This window comes from Equus asinus, chromosome 6 (assembly GCF_041296235.1).
Source record: "Equus asinus isolate D_3611 breed Donkey chromosome 6, EquAss-T2T_v2, whole genome shotgun sequence".
Classification (NCBI taxonomy): Eukaryota; Metazoa; Chordata; class Mammalia; order Perissodactyla; family Equidae; genus Equus; species Equus asinus.
Window position 1 is genome coordinate 42,972,588 of NC_091795.1, and position 13,405 is coordinate 42,985,992.

General features: G+C 46.0%; 1 protein-coding gene across 1 annotated transcript in view; it reads left to right on the forward strand.

Annotated features, from left to right (window-relative positions):
• Positions 1-4,850: 4,850 nt before the first annotated feature.
• ADD2 (adducin 2) overlaps positions 4,851-13,405 on the forward strand; it is a 100,881-nt gene continuing 92,326 nt past the window's right edge. The window contains exon 1 of the mRNA XM_014836686.3: positions 4,851-5,222. The gene's annotated coding sequence lies outside the window, so the exon portion shown is untranslated. The remainder of the gene's footprint in view (positions 5,223-13,405) is intronic.

Sequence of the window (13,405 nt, forward strand, 5' to 3'; positions counted from 1 at the left end):
CTGAAACTAGGAGGAAACAGACTTGCCGCCTGGGCCTGTGGTCTGAGTGGCAGTCCCGATGATCTCTGAATCACTTTTGGGGTCATTCTTCTTTTTCCTTGAAGAATAGTGCACATTGCAACTGAATAGCTCTATGGTCTCGTAGAATCCAAGAAGTCCAACGGCCTGCCTTCATTCTGTCCTGCGTTCTCTGTCCCCTTTAGTTCAATCTGGCAGTGTCTTTGCTGGTATAATCTCGTCTCTATTCCTGGCCTCTGCTGAGATGCTGATTAAGTCCATGGGTTGCACCCACGATCTCTTTATCAAATGGTTGTTCAGCTACACGCTTACTGCTCTCTTCAGAACAAGCTGTCTCACTGTTTGCAATATCGATAGGCTGAGAATTTTCCAAATCTCCAAGTTCTGGTTCCTTTTTGTTTAACAAGTCTTCTTTAATTGATCTCTCTCCTTTTGCATTTTACTGTAAGTGGTAAGGAGGACCCAAGTTGCACCTTCAACAGTTGGCTTAGAATTCTCCTCTGCTAAATATTCAATTTCGCCACTTGCAAGTTTTACCTTCTGTGAAACACTAGAACACAATTGAGCCAAGCTCTGCCAGTTTATAACAAGGATTGCCTTTCCCCTGGAGTCTTGGGCCTCTCCAACGACTGTGTGTGGTGCCTTGCTGCCCTGCGTGGTTCCTCTCATGTGGCTGGGATTAAAGGCGCAGGTTATCTCATTTTGATCAGTAATAATAAGACTGTAAGCACTTCTACCTGGTCTCCCCTTTTGTCTGCATGACAACGCTGGGTGGTAGCAGATGGCATTAGTTTTCTAGGGCTCCCACGACAGAGTACTGCAGACTGGTGGCTTGAAGAGCAGAAACTTATCTGAGATCAAGAGATGAAGGTGTCAGCGGGGTTGGTTTCTTCTGAGGCTCTCTCCTTCCTGTGTCTTCACCTGGTCTTCCTTCTGTGCTCGTTTGTGTCCACAGTTCCTCCTCTTATAAGGCCCTATTGGATTAGGGCCCACCCACATGACCTAATTTTTTCCTCTTAATTATCTCATGTACTTCATTAAGTATCTCTTGAAGACCCTATGTTCAAATACAGTCACATTCTGAGGTACTGGGGGGTTAGGACTTCAACATGGAAATTTAGGGGGCACATAATTCAACCCATATCAGAGAGTAAGCACTGTTACCCTCACTTTACAGCTGGGAAGTGAGACCCCAGGGTCAGAGTCTTTCCTGAGGCCACACAGTCACGGGGACCAAGGCTAGAGCCCCAGGCCCTGGACTCTCTTTCCACAGCAGGCTTCAGCCATGGGTTTGGCTGAACTTTTACTTGTTGAGAGAGTGATGTCTTCAGGAGATCTAGTCTTAGAATTTATCATTGGTCTTGCTTTGAAAGTGCTGTCTTTCCCCCCTCCTGTCTTAAACTTGATTCCCTTAAAAGTACGCCATGATTTGTAGTTTATTTGGAAGGCGAGCCCAGGAAACACCAATGGGGAGCAGGAAAGTAATATAGGGAAGAAAAGCCAGCCTCTACAAGATGCATGGCTGACAGGTTACTGCTGCGGGCAGCCAGGGCTCAGTCCTGCTGAGGCATTCTGGGAGACTATGTGCAACATGCCTCAGAGGTGTCCCCCCAACACGCCTGGCATGAGGGAGCCAGGCTGTTTATCCACTAACTCCTGATAGTCGTTGGTTGAGAGCTGATCTCCTAGGGTGCCGATTCCTCCAGCTCCTCTGGCATGCCCTGGGGAAAGTGGTTGATAAGATTGCCTGGACCTGGAGAGTGCTAAGGCACCGTATTAGTTATCTATTGCTGTGTATCAAATTACCACAACCTTAACAACCTAAAATAACATGTTTATTATCTCACAGTTTCTGTGGGTCAAGAGTTACACCTGGGCATGGCTTAGCTGGGTCCTCTGCTTCAATGTCTCTCTCAAGGCAGAAATCAAGGTGTCATTCTGGGCTGAGGTCTCAGCCGACGGCCTGGCTGGGGAAGGATCTGCTTCCAGGCTTACGTGGTTCTTAGCAGAATTCTTTTCCTCTAGGACTTTTGGACTGATGGGTTCAGTTTCTACCTGCCTGTTGGCCAAATGTAGCCCTCAGTTCTTTGCCACATAGATCTTCCCAACATGGCTGTTTGCTTAGTCAAAGCATGCAAGCCAAGAAGGCAATCAAGAGAATCAGCTAGCTAGATGAAGAATCTTATGTATCGTAATTCCAGAAGTGACATCCCATCCCCTTTGCTGTATTCTATTGGTTAGGAGCAAGTCATGGGTCCTGCCAGCACCTAAGGGAAGGTGGCTACACAAGGGCATGAGTACCAGGAGGTGGGGACACTGTGGATGTCTGTTACACTGCCATCTGATCTCTTTACAAGTTATTGCTGGCCAAAAACATTTTTGTCAAGAGACTTGGAGATTAGAAATAATTTTACTGCAGATAAGTCAGAAAATCTAATTTTAAACCCTCTGGCCATTGAGGGCTAGCCAAAGGTGATCTTTCTGGGTACAATGTGGAGTCTCCTATGCTTTCCTGTCCCTACTTAAGGGTCAGGCGTCTTGGGCTTTCTGCAGTGGGAACTCTGAATTCCAGTGATCGTCTCATGACAGCCTGTGGAGCTACCTAGTTATAGTTCCTTTTGTTGGATTTCAAAGTGAATTTGGAATTGAGTGAGTGAGAACTTCAACTATATTCCATATAAGCTATAATATGGAAATTAATATAATGAGGTCTTGTTTCCTTTCTGACATTGAACAATTCCTAAAGCCACAGGATGGCGCCACTCTTCCCGGCGTGCCTCATAGTCAGATGTTATATTTAGATGACATCTGGGAGAAGCTGGAGGGACATTTTTTTTTTTTAGAGTCTGTGATGGCTAGAAGAGCAGAATCGGTTTTTTGGGAAAAAGAGAGTATATCAGTCTTATCAACTCTATCAGTCTTGTACTAGTTCTTTTTAAAGTCAATTTTTTGCCCCCTCTGAGAGGCCATGTACAGGCTAGTGGTTAGGGCTCACAAGCTCTGGAGCCATAACGCTTGAGTTTGAATCCTGGCTTGGCCACCCACTAGCTGAGGGACCTTGGGCAAGTGTCATAACCTCTCTGTGCCTCAGTCACTGCATCTGTAAAATGGGATAGTAATAGTATCACCTTCATAGAGTTCTTGTGAGGATTAAATGAATAAAAATACATGTAAAGCCCTCAGAACAGTGGCAGGAGCCAATAAGAATTTTCTATTATTAGTTTGAGAAAACTAAATAATACACCAGGAAGAGAAATTTTTGAGTGATCCTAGAGATGACCAAGTCCCGGGATTTATGAAACGTGCTATTTCTGGACTAAACAAAAATTCTTGATTCCCTTTTGGGGTTCTAGTTCAGAAAAGGGCCCACCATACCTGTGATTTCAGGGCTCTGGAGAAGGCGTTCCTGACTTCCTAGATGTTGACACTGGGCACCAACAGAGCATGGCCACCTGGAGTGTCTCAACCAACACAGCACTTCCTGGTTCTGGCCAGACGGACTTCTGGTCCTGGTGGCTGAGATGCTTGTGGTTCCAGCAGATTTGACAGGAGAATGGGGAGAGGCTTGAGGACTCAGGGATTCTGAAGATGAAATGGGAAGGAATGAGAAGCTCTGAGTGGGGAAGGAGGGTGTCGAGACTGGGGGATGGAGGGGTTGGAGGAGCTAGGGCAGAAGGACAAACTTTCCTCTGGTGTCTGAGATTGAATGCCCGCCAGCTGTTCTGCGGTTGCGGTGGTGGGCATTTTCTTTTTTTCCACACAGGAGTAGCCTGCATCAAGTGGCATTTCTTAAATGTTAGCGTGCAAAGGAATCCCTGGGCATGTGTGTTAAAAATACGGATCCTAGGCCACTTCCAGAGAGTCTGATTTCTGCAGCAGCACTGTGGTGGGTCTGGTGATTTCTATGGGGGCGTCTAAGGCCGGTGGTGCCCTAGAACCTGGAAGGAGCAGAGGGGCCATGATCTGGTTGGGGGTAGTGACCAGGGGCTTCTATGGAAGCTGTACTTGTCCTGCAATCAACATTTTAAGAAACAGAGTGAATGTTGATTTAAAGGAGCTTTGAGGAGCTGGTGGGGATTATGGGGCTGGAAAGTCTCAAGCTACCACTTGATATCCCTACTCTCTGAGGGCCGTGTATTGAGAAACACTGTCAGAAAGTAGAAGTGGGATGTTCTTTAGGTGAACCACAATTTTACAGAGTTAAGATAAGGCCCAGAGAGGTTAAGTGACTTCATCAAAGTCACACAGATAGTTAATGGCAGGTCTGAGACTGTAACTGAGCATTCTGCTTCTCCATTCAGTTCCCCATTCACTAAACACCTGTTCCCGCTGGGGTGGGAGCCTGGGGAGGGGAGACGGTGAGAGCAGGAAGTAGTGAGAATTGGAGGGAGCTGGGCGCAGGGCCCAGAGGGTGTGGCAACAACAAAAATTTTGCCCTATTGAAAATGGAGTCAGAATTAGGATAGGGAAAATTTTGGCTGGAATTCAAATGGTCAAACGATTGCTATTAAAATACTGATAGAGCGAATCTTTTAAAGGCAACATGTCCCTCCCAGACAAAAAATATTCCAAGTGTAGGACTTTTTTTTTTTTTAATCCCAGGGAGGGTGCATCCCCTAATGGAGCTCACGTTTCAGATTTTCTTCCTAGTACCAGAATCCTCATATTGGCTCTTGGCTCTCGGGGGCAGTCGGTGGTGGTGGCGTGGCCGTGGGCCGAGGGCCTGGGCGGCGGGACTGCGGCAGCGCGGGCGGCGGGCAGCGCGGGCGGGGCACTGCAGCAGCGCGGCCCCCGGCGGCCGGCAGCGGCCCGCTCGAGGGGGCGCTGTGGGCACCGCCAAGCGTCCTTTTGTCAGCGCGCACCGCCGAGAGAGCTCTCATTTCCTCCCCGCCTCTTGCGGGAAATGGATTTAATTCTGACGGCAGGGCTGTAAGGCACGAGCGGGAACGAAAGCCTTTTGTCAAGGAGTCGCAGCCTCTGTTGTCTGGGATTATCACCGACGCGGAGAAGCTGCATTGCTGGTGGAATTCCAGGCAGCGCTGACAAGTGCGGTGCTGTTAGGATGGGTAGGAAACATTGCTCTGCAGATTAGCTGGGTGCATTTATTAAGCAGATCCAAAAAAAGAAAAAAACACCACCACAAAACAAAAAAACCCAACAGCCCACAGTGGAAGACCAGAGATGGATAAGATGCCGTGCAGGAGGTAAGCCCGTTTGGGGAATGGGCACTGTGGGCTTGCCTTGGTTTTTATTTTAATGGAATTTGAGACCCCTACATCATCCTTCCACCGTGCGGGAGCTGTTTGGTCCAGATGGGTGAGCATCTGTTAGTGAGTGCGTCTGCGATGCAGCCCTTCCCCGCGGCTGAGGGTTTATGCCTAAAGGTTTCTGTTGATGGAGAAACCCTTGGAGGTTCTTAGGAAAGCGGGGCAGCCGAGCGCTGGCCTCTGCTCGGGGACAGTGGGACCCACTCGCCCGGAGCGCAACGCCTGACAGGTGGGGCTTTCTTCTCGGTCCGGGCGGGCGGGTGGTAAGGCTCGCCTCGCGGGGCCGCGCCTCCCTTCCCTTCGCGCTCGGCCGCCGCCCTCCGGGGAGCCGTGCGGGCGCGTTCGGCGGGGCTGGGCACGTTCCTCGCGGCCTCGCCATGGCCGGGGGCGCCGCGCTCCGCCGCAGCTGCGGGGCGAGCAGGTGAGACGTCGGCTGCCGCCCGCATTTGGAGCAGGGGAGCTGGCACGTGAGCGCGCCCCGGTGGGTTTGGATCTTTATGCAGCTCCACCAATTTGGAGGGAAGAAAGGCCACTGTCCCCGAGGAGGTCTGGCCACTCAGTTCATCTCTTAGCTTCCATCTTCCCTCCTCTCTCTCCTCCGTCTCCCCTCCCCTCCTTCGCTCGGGAGGAGGCCACCCTCTGGCCGGGAGGCGGCGGCCAGCGTCTGCTTGTTTTGAAATCGCCACCACAGCCTACCTGGTGTTGGGGGGCAGGGTGGGAGGGGCAGACTGCTTTAGGATGCGGATCAGGCGCTCGGGGCTAGCCTATTGTCTTGCCTGTTCTCCCCTTCCTTTTCTTCTCTAATCTCCACCCCCTTGCCAAAAAAAAAAAAAAAAAAAAAAACCAACCCAAAACGAATGAGAGAAAGGGAAGGGAAAAAAAGCCCCAGCCCACATGCTATCAAATTCTTTTAAAAATTGTCATTTATCTGACACATGATTATTTTCCATCTGTTTCTTTACACCCCCTCTTGCCCCCTCTTGCAGTTGCCGTCTAAGATTCAACTGACTCAAACGAGCCTTATGGATAATAGAAATCAAATCTCAGTTTCCTAAATGGACGTTTTGTGCTTTCTGACTAACCCCAAAGGAGGCGTTGGTCTGGCATCCTGGCAGGAGCAGATGATCCGAGGGGGGGACTGCACTTCTTCCACATTTAGTGCGTGGGGCTAGGTGGGGTACATGAGATGTTTAATTGGCGCAGTGAGGGGGTCCTCAATAATGGGATTTGAAAATGATGTTTCATTTTAAGGAAAAATAGTGAAAGTTCTGTAAATGAGTAAGACCAGAGAAGATAACTGTGAAGTTTCATTCTTGCAAGTCACTCCTCCCAGTAGCATATGAATAGTATCTGTTAGAGATTTTAAAAAGGGGTTTCGGCCATTTACTATTTTTACTTTATAATGTTCTGCCTTCATTCTAGAAAGTGATCAGATTTCTCAATGCCTAGGAACCAGGATGTCACCCAGACCCCCTTACTCACCTCTGCTCCCCATCCCCCCATCCCCAATAGGGCACAGTAAAAGCAAACTTTTCATTATTACTTTGATGTCAATACATTTTAGAGAACCACTAAAGATAAATGTTTCTTTGATCCACAATCCATAACATTTTTGTAGCAAGCCCTATGTTCTCTCTTGTCCGCCCGATTGCATAGCCCTGTTAGAAATGTACTTGTCACATACAAAACACACCACACTGCCTAAAACAACACACCGGGAGTGGTTTCTAGGCTAGGGTGGGATTTGCTTTAAATATTGGTCTGGTGCTAGAATTAGCAAATCTCAGTTATTCTTAAGGGTTTACAGGTGATCAAATGTGTTTGTTGGCAGAGAGTTTAGTGTCAAGATTTTAAATATATATAAAAAAGACTTTAATAAATGTATGTATCACCTACCTTGTTCCACAAGGGAGCTAAGACAGTTTACGGGGATTCATAAAATATAGCAAGGTAGACTAACTTAGAAGTAAAGGAGAAAGAAAAAAGGAAACTAAGGGTAGAGACTAAAATGGTATTAAGAATGAGGCTATGGGGCTGGCCCGGTTGCACAGTGGTTAAGTGCACACATTCCGCTTCGGCGGCCCGGGGTTCCCCGGTTCGGATCCCGGGTGCAGACATGGCAATTACTTGGCAAGCCACGCTGTGGTAGGTGTCCCACATATAAAGTGGAGGAAGATGGGCACGGATGTTGGCTCAGGGCCAGTCTTCCTCAGCAAAAAAAGGAGGACTGGCAGCAGATGTTAGCTCAGGGCTAATCTTCCTCAAAAAAAAAGAATGAGGCTAGTACACAAATACGAGCATAAGACCCTCTACACCTGCTATGAGGGGGAAACAATCCAGGTCTAAACTTTCTAGCAGCTCATGAGAAAAGGGGAATTGACCAGCCCATGGCTCATATGTTTTATTTATTCGTTGACTCATTCACTCACTCGGTCACTCAACAACCGTTCAATGAGGACCCACTACGCACGAGGCTCTGTGAGAGGCGGTGGGAACAAGGGGTGAAGCAAACAGATGTGGTCTCTGCCCTCACGGCACTTACGGACAAATGCAGGAAACTGGTATTCATCAAGAAAGCTCTCAAATGAATGTCTAATTACAAATGGTGATAAGAGCTGTGCAGGAAAAGCATGAAGCAGGAACAGTCACATGTCCAGAATGTGAAAACACGTAATAAGACTTCTTAAGAGAAGCACAACCAGTCTTGATCTAAGAACAGAAAGGAACTTTCTTCAAATATGACGCAGTGTTTGGAAGGATGTCCTCAATCATGTCCTTGTCAATCACAAGGGTGGATTTCATTCGGCTGTTTCATATGCTGTCCCTCAGCGTGAGCTCATGATGTCACACTGCGGGTCTCTCAGACCCCTGGGCTTCTCGGGATATATGTATTTTGAGGGATCTGTGTCTTCTCTAAGATTATTGGTTTTATTTCAATGATAATCGTTAATAATGAGTAATAAAAATGTGTTCTGGATCATCTTGATGGCAACCCAAAAACCAGCGGTGGGGCCTGTGTTTGCCTCCGTATCCTGCCATGTGAGCAGGGGCAGGCCTGGTGGCTCCCCTCATAGCATGAAGGGTAGGGAGGGGAGTTTAACAGAGGCGTGTGGAGAGAAAGGGCAGTCCACACAGGGCACAGCTTGCCAAACTCGAAAGAACAGCTCCTGGGGTGGCCACTGCTATATTGGCAGCGAATGAAACTCTCATGTCAATTCACCTTCTACAGACTAAGTTACAGCAATTTAGTAGCAGCAGGTGTTGTAGTAAAAATGCAATGAAAAAGTTACTGTTGCTGGTTTCAGCAATAATTGGATTAGATCTCCATTTAAGACTGGTTTCGCAACCCCCCAATAAATACCTTATGTCCAAAACAATGAGACAGGTAGTTTGCTGTAATGGTTAAGTGGAGCCAGACTGTTGAAAGCAGTAATTTTTCTACTTATTAGCTGTGAGACTTTGGACAAGTTACTCAACCTCTCTGTTCTTTAGTTTCTTCTTATGATAATATGTGAATAAACATGTGGTACTGAGTTCATAATGATATTATGAGGATTAGAGGTATTACATGGGAAAGACTTGGAGCATATAGTAAGGTTCAACAAATGTTAGCGATTATTACTATTTTTATTAGTATAAAATGGCCCCTCATTTATGTACGCTTTCCAAGATGGTTTGATAGCTGAATTTTAGATTATGGTAACTTATTATCCTCAAGGAGCAAGTGTGTTTCTGAGGTTATTAACATTGTTTTGCACAACAAGCTTGATGCGTTGTCTGCCTTAGTATTGTTGAAGTCGAAATTCCGATAATGATGCCACAGACTAACTGGACCTGAAGCTACGTCTTTCTATTGCTAAACCCAAAATGATGTTTCAGTTTCAGCCAAGCAATATCTGTTGCAGTGAATTCATTTTATTAATTTGACATTATAAAGCTTGATAGTTGTATTTATTTGCACATTCGTTTTGACATCTAAGTTATATGATAGCTATAAAGTATAGGTGTTTAGAACCAGTCTTTATGAGAGTACATATTTAAGTTAGATTTTAATAAAAGTGACTTAGGTCAATGCCGGGTCCATGAGAAATTTTTTTCCTTCCAAAGGGATTTCTATATAGTTTAGCTATTTTGGACTGTGTACAAGGACACACCCAAGAGTCTTGGCTTGGAATTTTTGATCTCTAGAAGACAGATTGCAGCCAGTATCTGACTCCATATACCTGGACTGCTATAGTTGTAGCCTGAAAGAATTTTAAGGCAGTAATACAAAAAACCGCCTCTGTCCTCAAGAACAACAGCAAAATGCCCCAGACACAAAGAACACCTGCGGAATGGAAAGCTTCCAGCAAAGGTTCATCCTGGCCTGTCTTCCCAGATGAGCTGTGTGTAGAAGGTTTGCCAATGTTGTTGAATGAGGTGAAAAGAAGGTCTATTCTCTCTGGAGGACAATGTTCAATTGTATGGATTAAAGCAAGTTTATGGATTATATTGTCCAAACCTAATTTTAAATTTTCTTTGTACCTAAGTGATCTGTCAAAGATTACAGGAAATATGTTAGTCTCCCACTGTAATCATATTTTTGATAGCTTTCCTTTTGATATATACATATCAGAGACATATACATTTATATGTATACACACACATAAGACATGTCATACATGCACACAGTTATATTTGATGCTGTGTTACTTAGGGCCCTGGTTGTCCAGGACTGATGGGTTTCCTGGGATGGGACTTTTGGTACTAAAACCAGGGCAGTGCCAGGTAAAGGAAGACAGCTCCGTTTTAGTTTTAGAGGACAGGGAGAGGACAAACAATGGGCCCAGATTCTATAAGGATTTTCTAGAAGATATGGTACAGTGGTGCCAACCAACATCAGCCAGCCCCTGATTCAACAAGGGGCCCCCCTGGTAAAAGTCAGGGATGTTCTCCCAGCTGAATCCTAGAATAATCTTTGGGCTCATTGCACCAGGCCCCCATGGCTGTGGTGTGCTCGGGGAAGGGTGGGGTATACGACAAAGGGCTCTAGGAGCTCTGTCAGGACCTTCTACCTTGAGTGACCAGGCCCCCATGTGCTGAGGGAGCCCCCAGTAAACTGGGACTTTAACACAGCCAGCTTCAAATCAGGTCAGTTCTGATCACTCCAACGGTTATGGCTAAAAATAAACATATGTAAGTACATAATAAACAAATGCAACTTGTCCCAGCAGTAAATATTCCTAATGTATTTGATCTGACAGAGGACCTCACCCCACTAACAGCCCAGGCAGGACCTGGTGGTCAGGGAGTTTAGGATGTGATTGCCAGAAAACAAATTTCAGTGCTCCATGTGATATCCGGAATGGTCTTCCCTGGACCCAGCCTTCAGGTGGCTGGAAAGAACTTGCCAAGCCAAGTAGCAAATCCCTCTGGTTTTTATGAGCAGTAGCTCTAAGGGCCATTTGGCACCCTCCACCCCAGCCCCACACACATGTAGACGGTTGATTGGACCAGGCGTGGACCTGTGAGGACTTGGAATCTTAGGGCTTGTGGCCATATTAGGCCCAACAGGGGAGGGGGTCAGGGTGAAGAGACCAAAGAAAGGAGAAAAAAGCAATGAACCAACCAAAAACAGACATGAAGGAAACCATGGGCTATCCCCCTACTCCCATCACCAATTTAGAGAAGAAGCCACTTGGCTTCCTGGAGATGGCCACAGTGATTCCAGTTCTAGTAGCTTCCATGAGGCCCAGGTAGACTTTGGTCCCTATGTTGATGAGGTTGCCCTCCATCCTGCCTGGGCTAGTTTGCTTAGGTTTCTGTTTCTACAGCCACACTGCTCCTAGCTAGAACTCTTGATTATTCCACAGCCTCCCACTTCTCTTCCCTGCATCGAGCTCAGCCTTCCTCCGTCCCTCCACAGAGATCTTCCCAAAGCAAAAATCAAATCTTGTCATTCCTCTACCCTCAGGATAAAGCCCAAAGCCCTACCTATCTCTGCTGGTTGACATCTTCTCCCTTCACTCTCTACCCCCTAGGTGGGCTGAACCACCATCTTCCTGGACGTGCCCCCTGCCACACATCCCCCACAGCTTCCACACCTTTCACAGGCTCTGTCCTCCACTTTAGATGCCCTTCCACCATTTTTTGTCTGGCAAGCTGGACCTTTTCGGAAGCCAACCAAATAGACAAACTTCTAGCAAGCCTAATGAAGATAAAAAAGAAAAAAATTTCACAATACTAGAAATGATGTATGGAACAAAGGGGAGAAGAAGAGATTTGAAATCGTAAGAACACTACGCATTATTGTATCCTAACATATCCTAAAATCTTGATGAAACGGATCATTTTCACAGAAAATATGAACTACTATTTATTCTAGAAATCAAATGTCGTGTTCCTGGATAGGAAAAATGGATGTTGCAAAGACGTCGATTCCTCACATATTCTGCTGCGTGGATGGCAGCCTTCCTGGTAACCAGAAGTGATGCAGATTTGTTCCTATTTTTACATTCCTTTGGTAATTTTCTGTGGAATTTTGAAAGGGGTAGTTAACCGCATATGCTCAATTGCAAATCATTTTATTGATGAGAAAGCCAATACATGTGTATTTGAATGTCATTTATAAATTGTTTTTCTCGAAGAACAAATAGAGTTATCACACTTTGAAATGCATGGAGACTTTATGAAGACAGAATTCATTTCACAACCGACGTGATCTTCCGCCCATCTTATTTTATTGAGTATGAATTTCATCATGCTCGCTTTCTTTACTCTGCATGGAGCCCATATAAGAATCTCTTGGCTTTTACTTTGGTGTAAATCTGTGGTGAAAGACACTGGAAAAGTGAGGGTGGGTTCAGTTTTTTCCTCCTTTATTCGTGTCAGATGGCAGAGCATCCATACTGATCATCTTAGCATTCCCTTATTTAGAATTTATTCTCCTTCCCTCTTAGCACCACATTTCTCTTAGATCCTTCCAACACCCTCATTTGTGTCCTAAATTAGCTACATCTGTTACCATAGTTATGCACTATCCAGCTTAACCCATTCCAAGCTTGTTCCTACCATATTGTGCATGAGACTTCTTTTCTTTTGTTTCATAAAATACACCAGTATTTTTCTTTCTTCTTCTGCCCCCCAATTTTTATTGTTTTTAAGGCAATGCATGTGCATAGTTAATAAATCACATGGGACTGAAGATCTCCTAAGAAAAAGCAACAATCCCTGCCCACCCCCATCCCTTATCCACAGGCAAACCACTTTTAGCCGTGTTTTCCGTTCTGCTGTGGGAACCGCTGTATCTCAAAATAATATGCATATACTGCTGTTTTTGAATTTCATCAACTTCAGTCATTGTCAAGTGATTTTCTGCCATGATAATCAAGGATGTAGCTTATTTACACCATGCTTGCATCTTCTCACCACCTTTCTCCTGGTCATCCCTGCCACTCTAGACAATGCATTTATTAAAACCAGATTTCTTAGTCCATGGACTGTTGATTGGGTCACGTGACTCTCTGCTCTGTAAGATAAGGCTATTACCACCACCTCTCCTTGCCTGCTTCCTCCTTCCCTCTAGCTGTACAATTACTTTTGCATTATCAATGTTGATGAAATATTCATCCTGTTCCATAGCCGTGGTTGGTTTCTGTGATTTGTCTACAAGGTAATTCTAAAAGCTGAAAACTCTCACAGTGTTCATTATCTGACGGGGTTGATGTTGTTCACCACACAATAAGTAACATGCTAGGATTTCATATCCTTCTCAGGGGCTCCAAAGTCTCACCCCTTGGGTCACTAAGTGAAAAATGCTCCCAGGGTGAGGTGCAAATGGACTCTGTTGTCTGGGGGCACTAGTACCATCAGAGCTGCTCTAGTTTGCTCCTGCAAGATGTGTGGTTTCTCTAAGAAGACCCATCGAGGGGTCCAAGTTGATAAATTCAGAAACAGCAGTGTGTGCGTAGTATTTTCAGATACAGAGGTAATTAGAGCTGAGTGTCTGGCTGTGGGCCATTGTACGTGGGGACAGGAGGGGGAGCGGGCAGGGTCCACTGCTTCATATAGAGACCTGCAATTTGTGCCCCTGTGTTCAGTCTCTTTATTTCCTGCCCGCCGTAATACCTGCCATCTCAGAG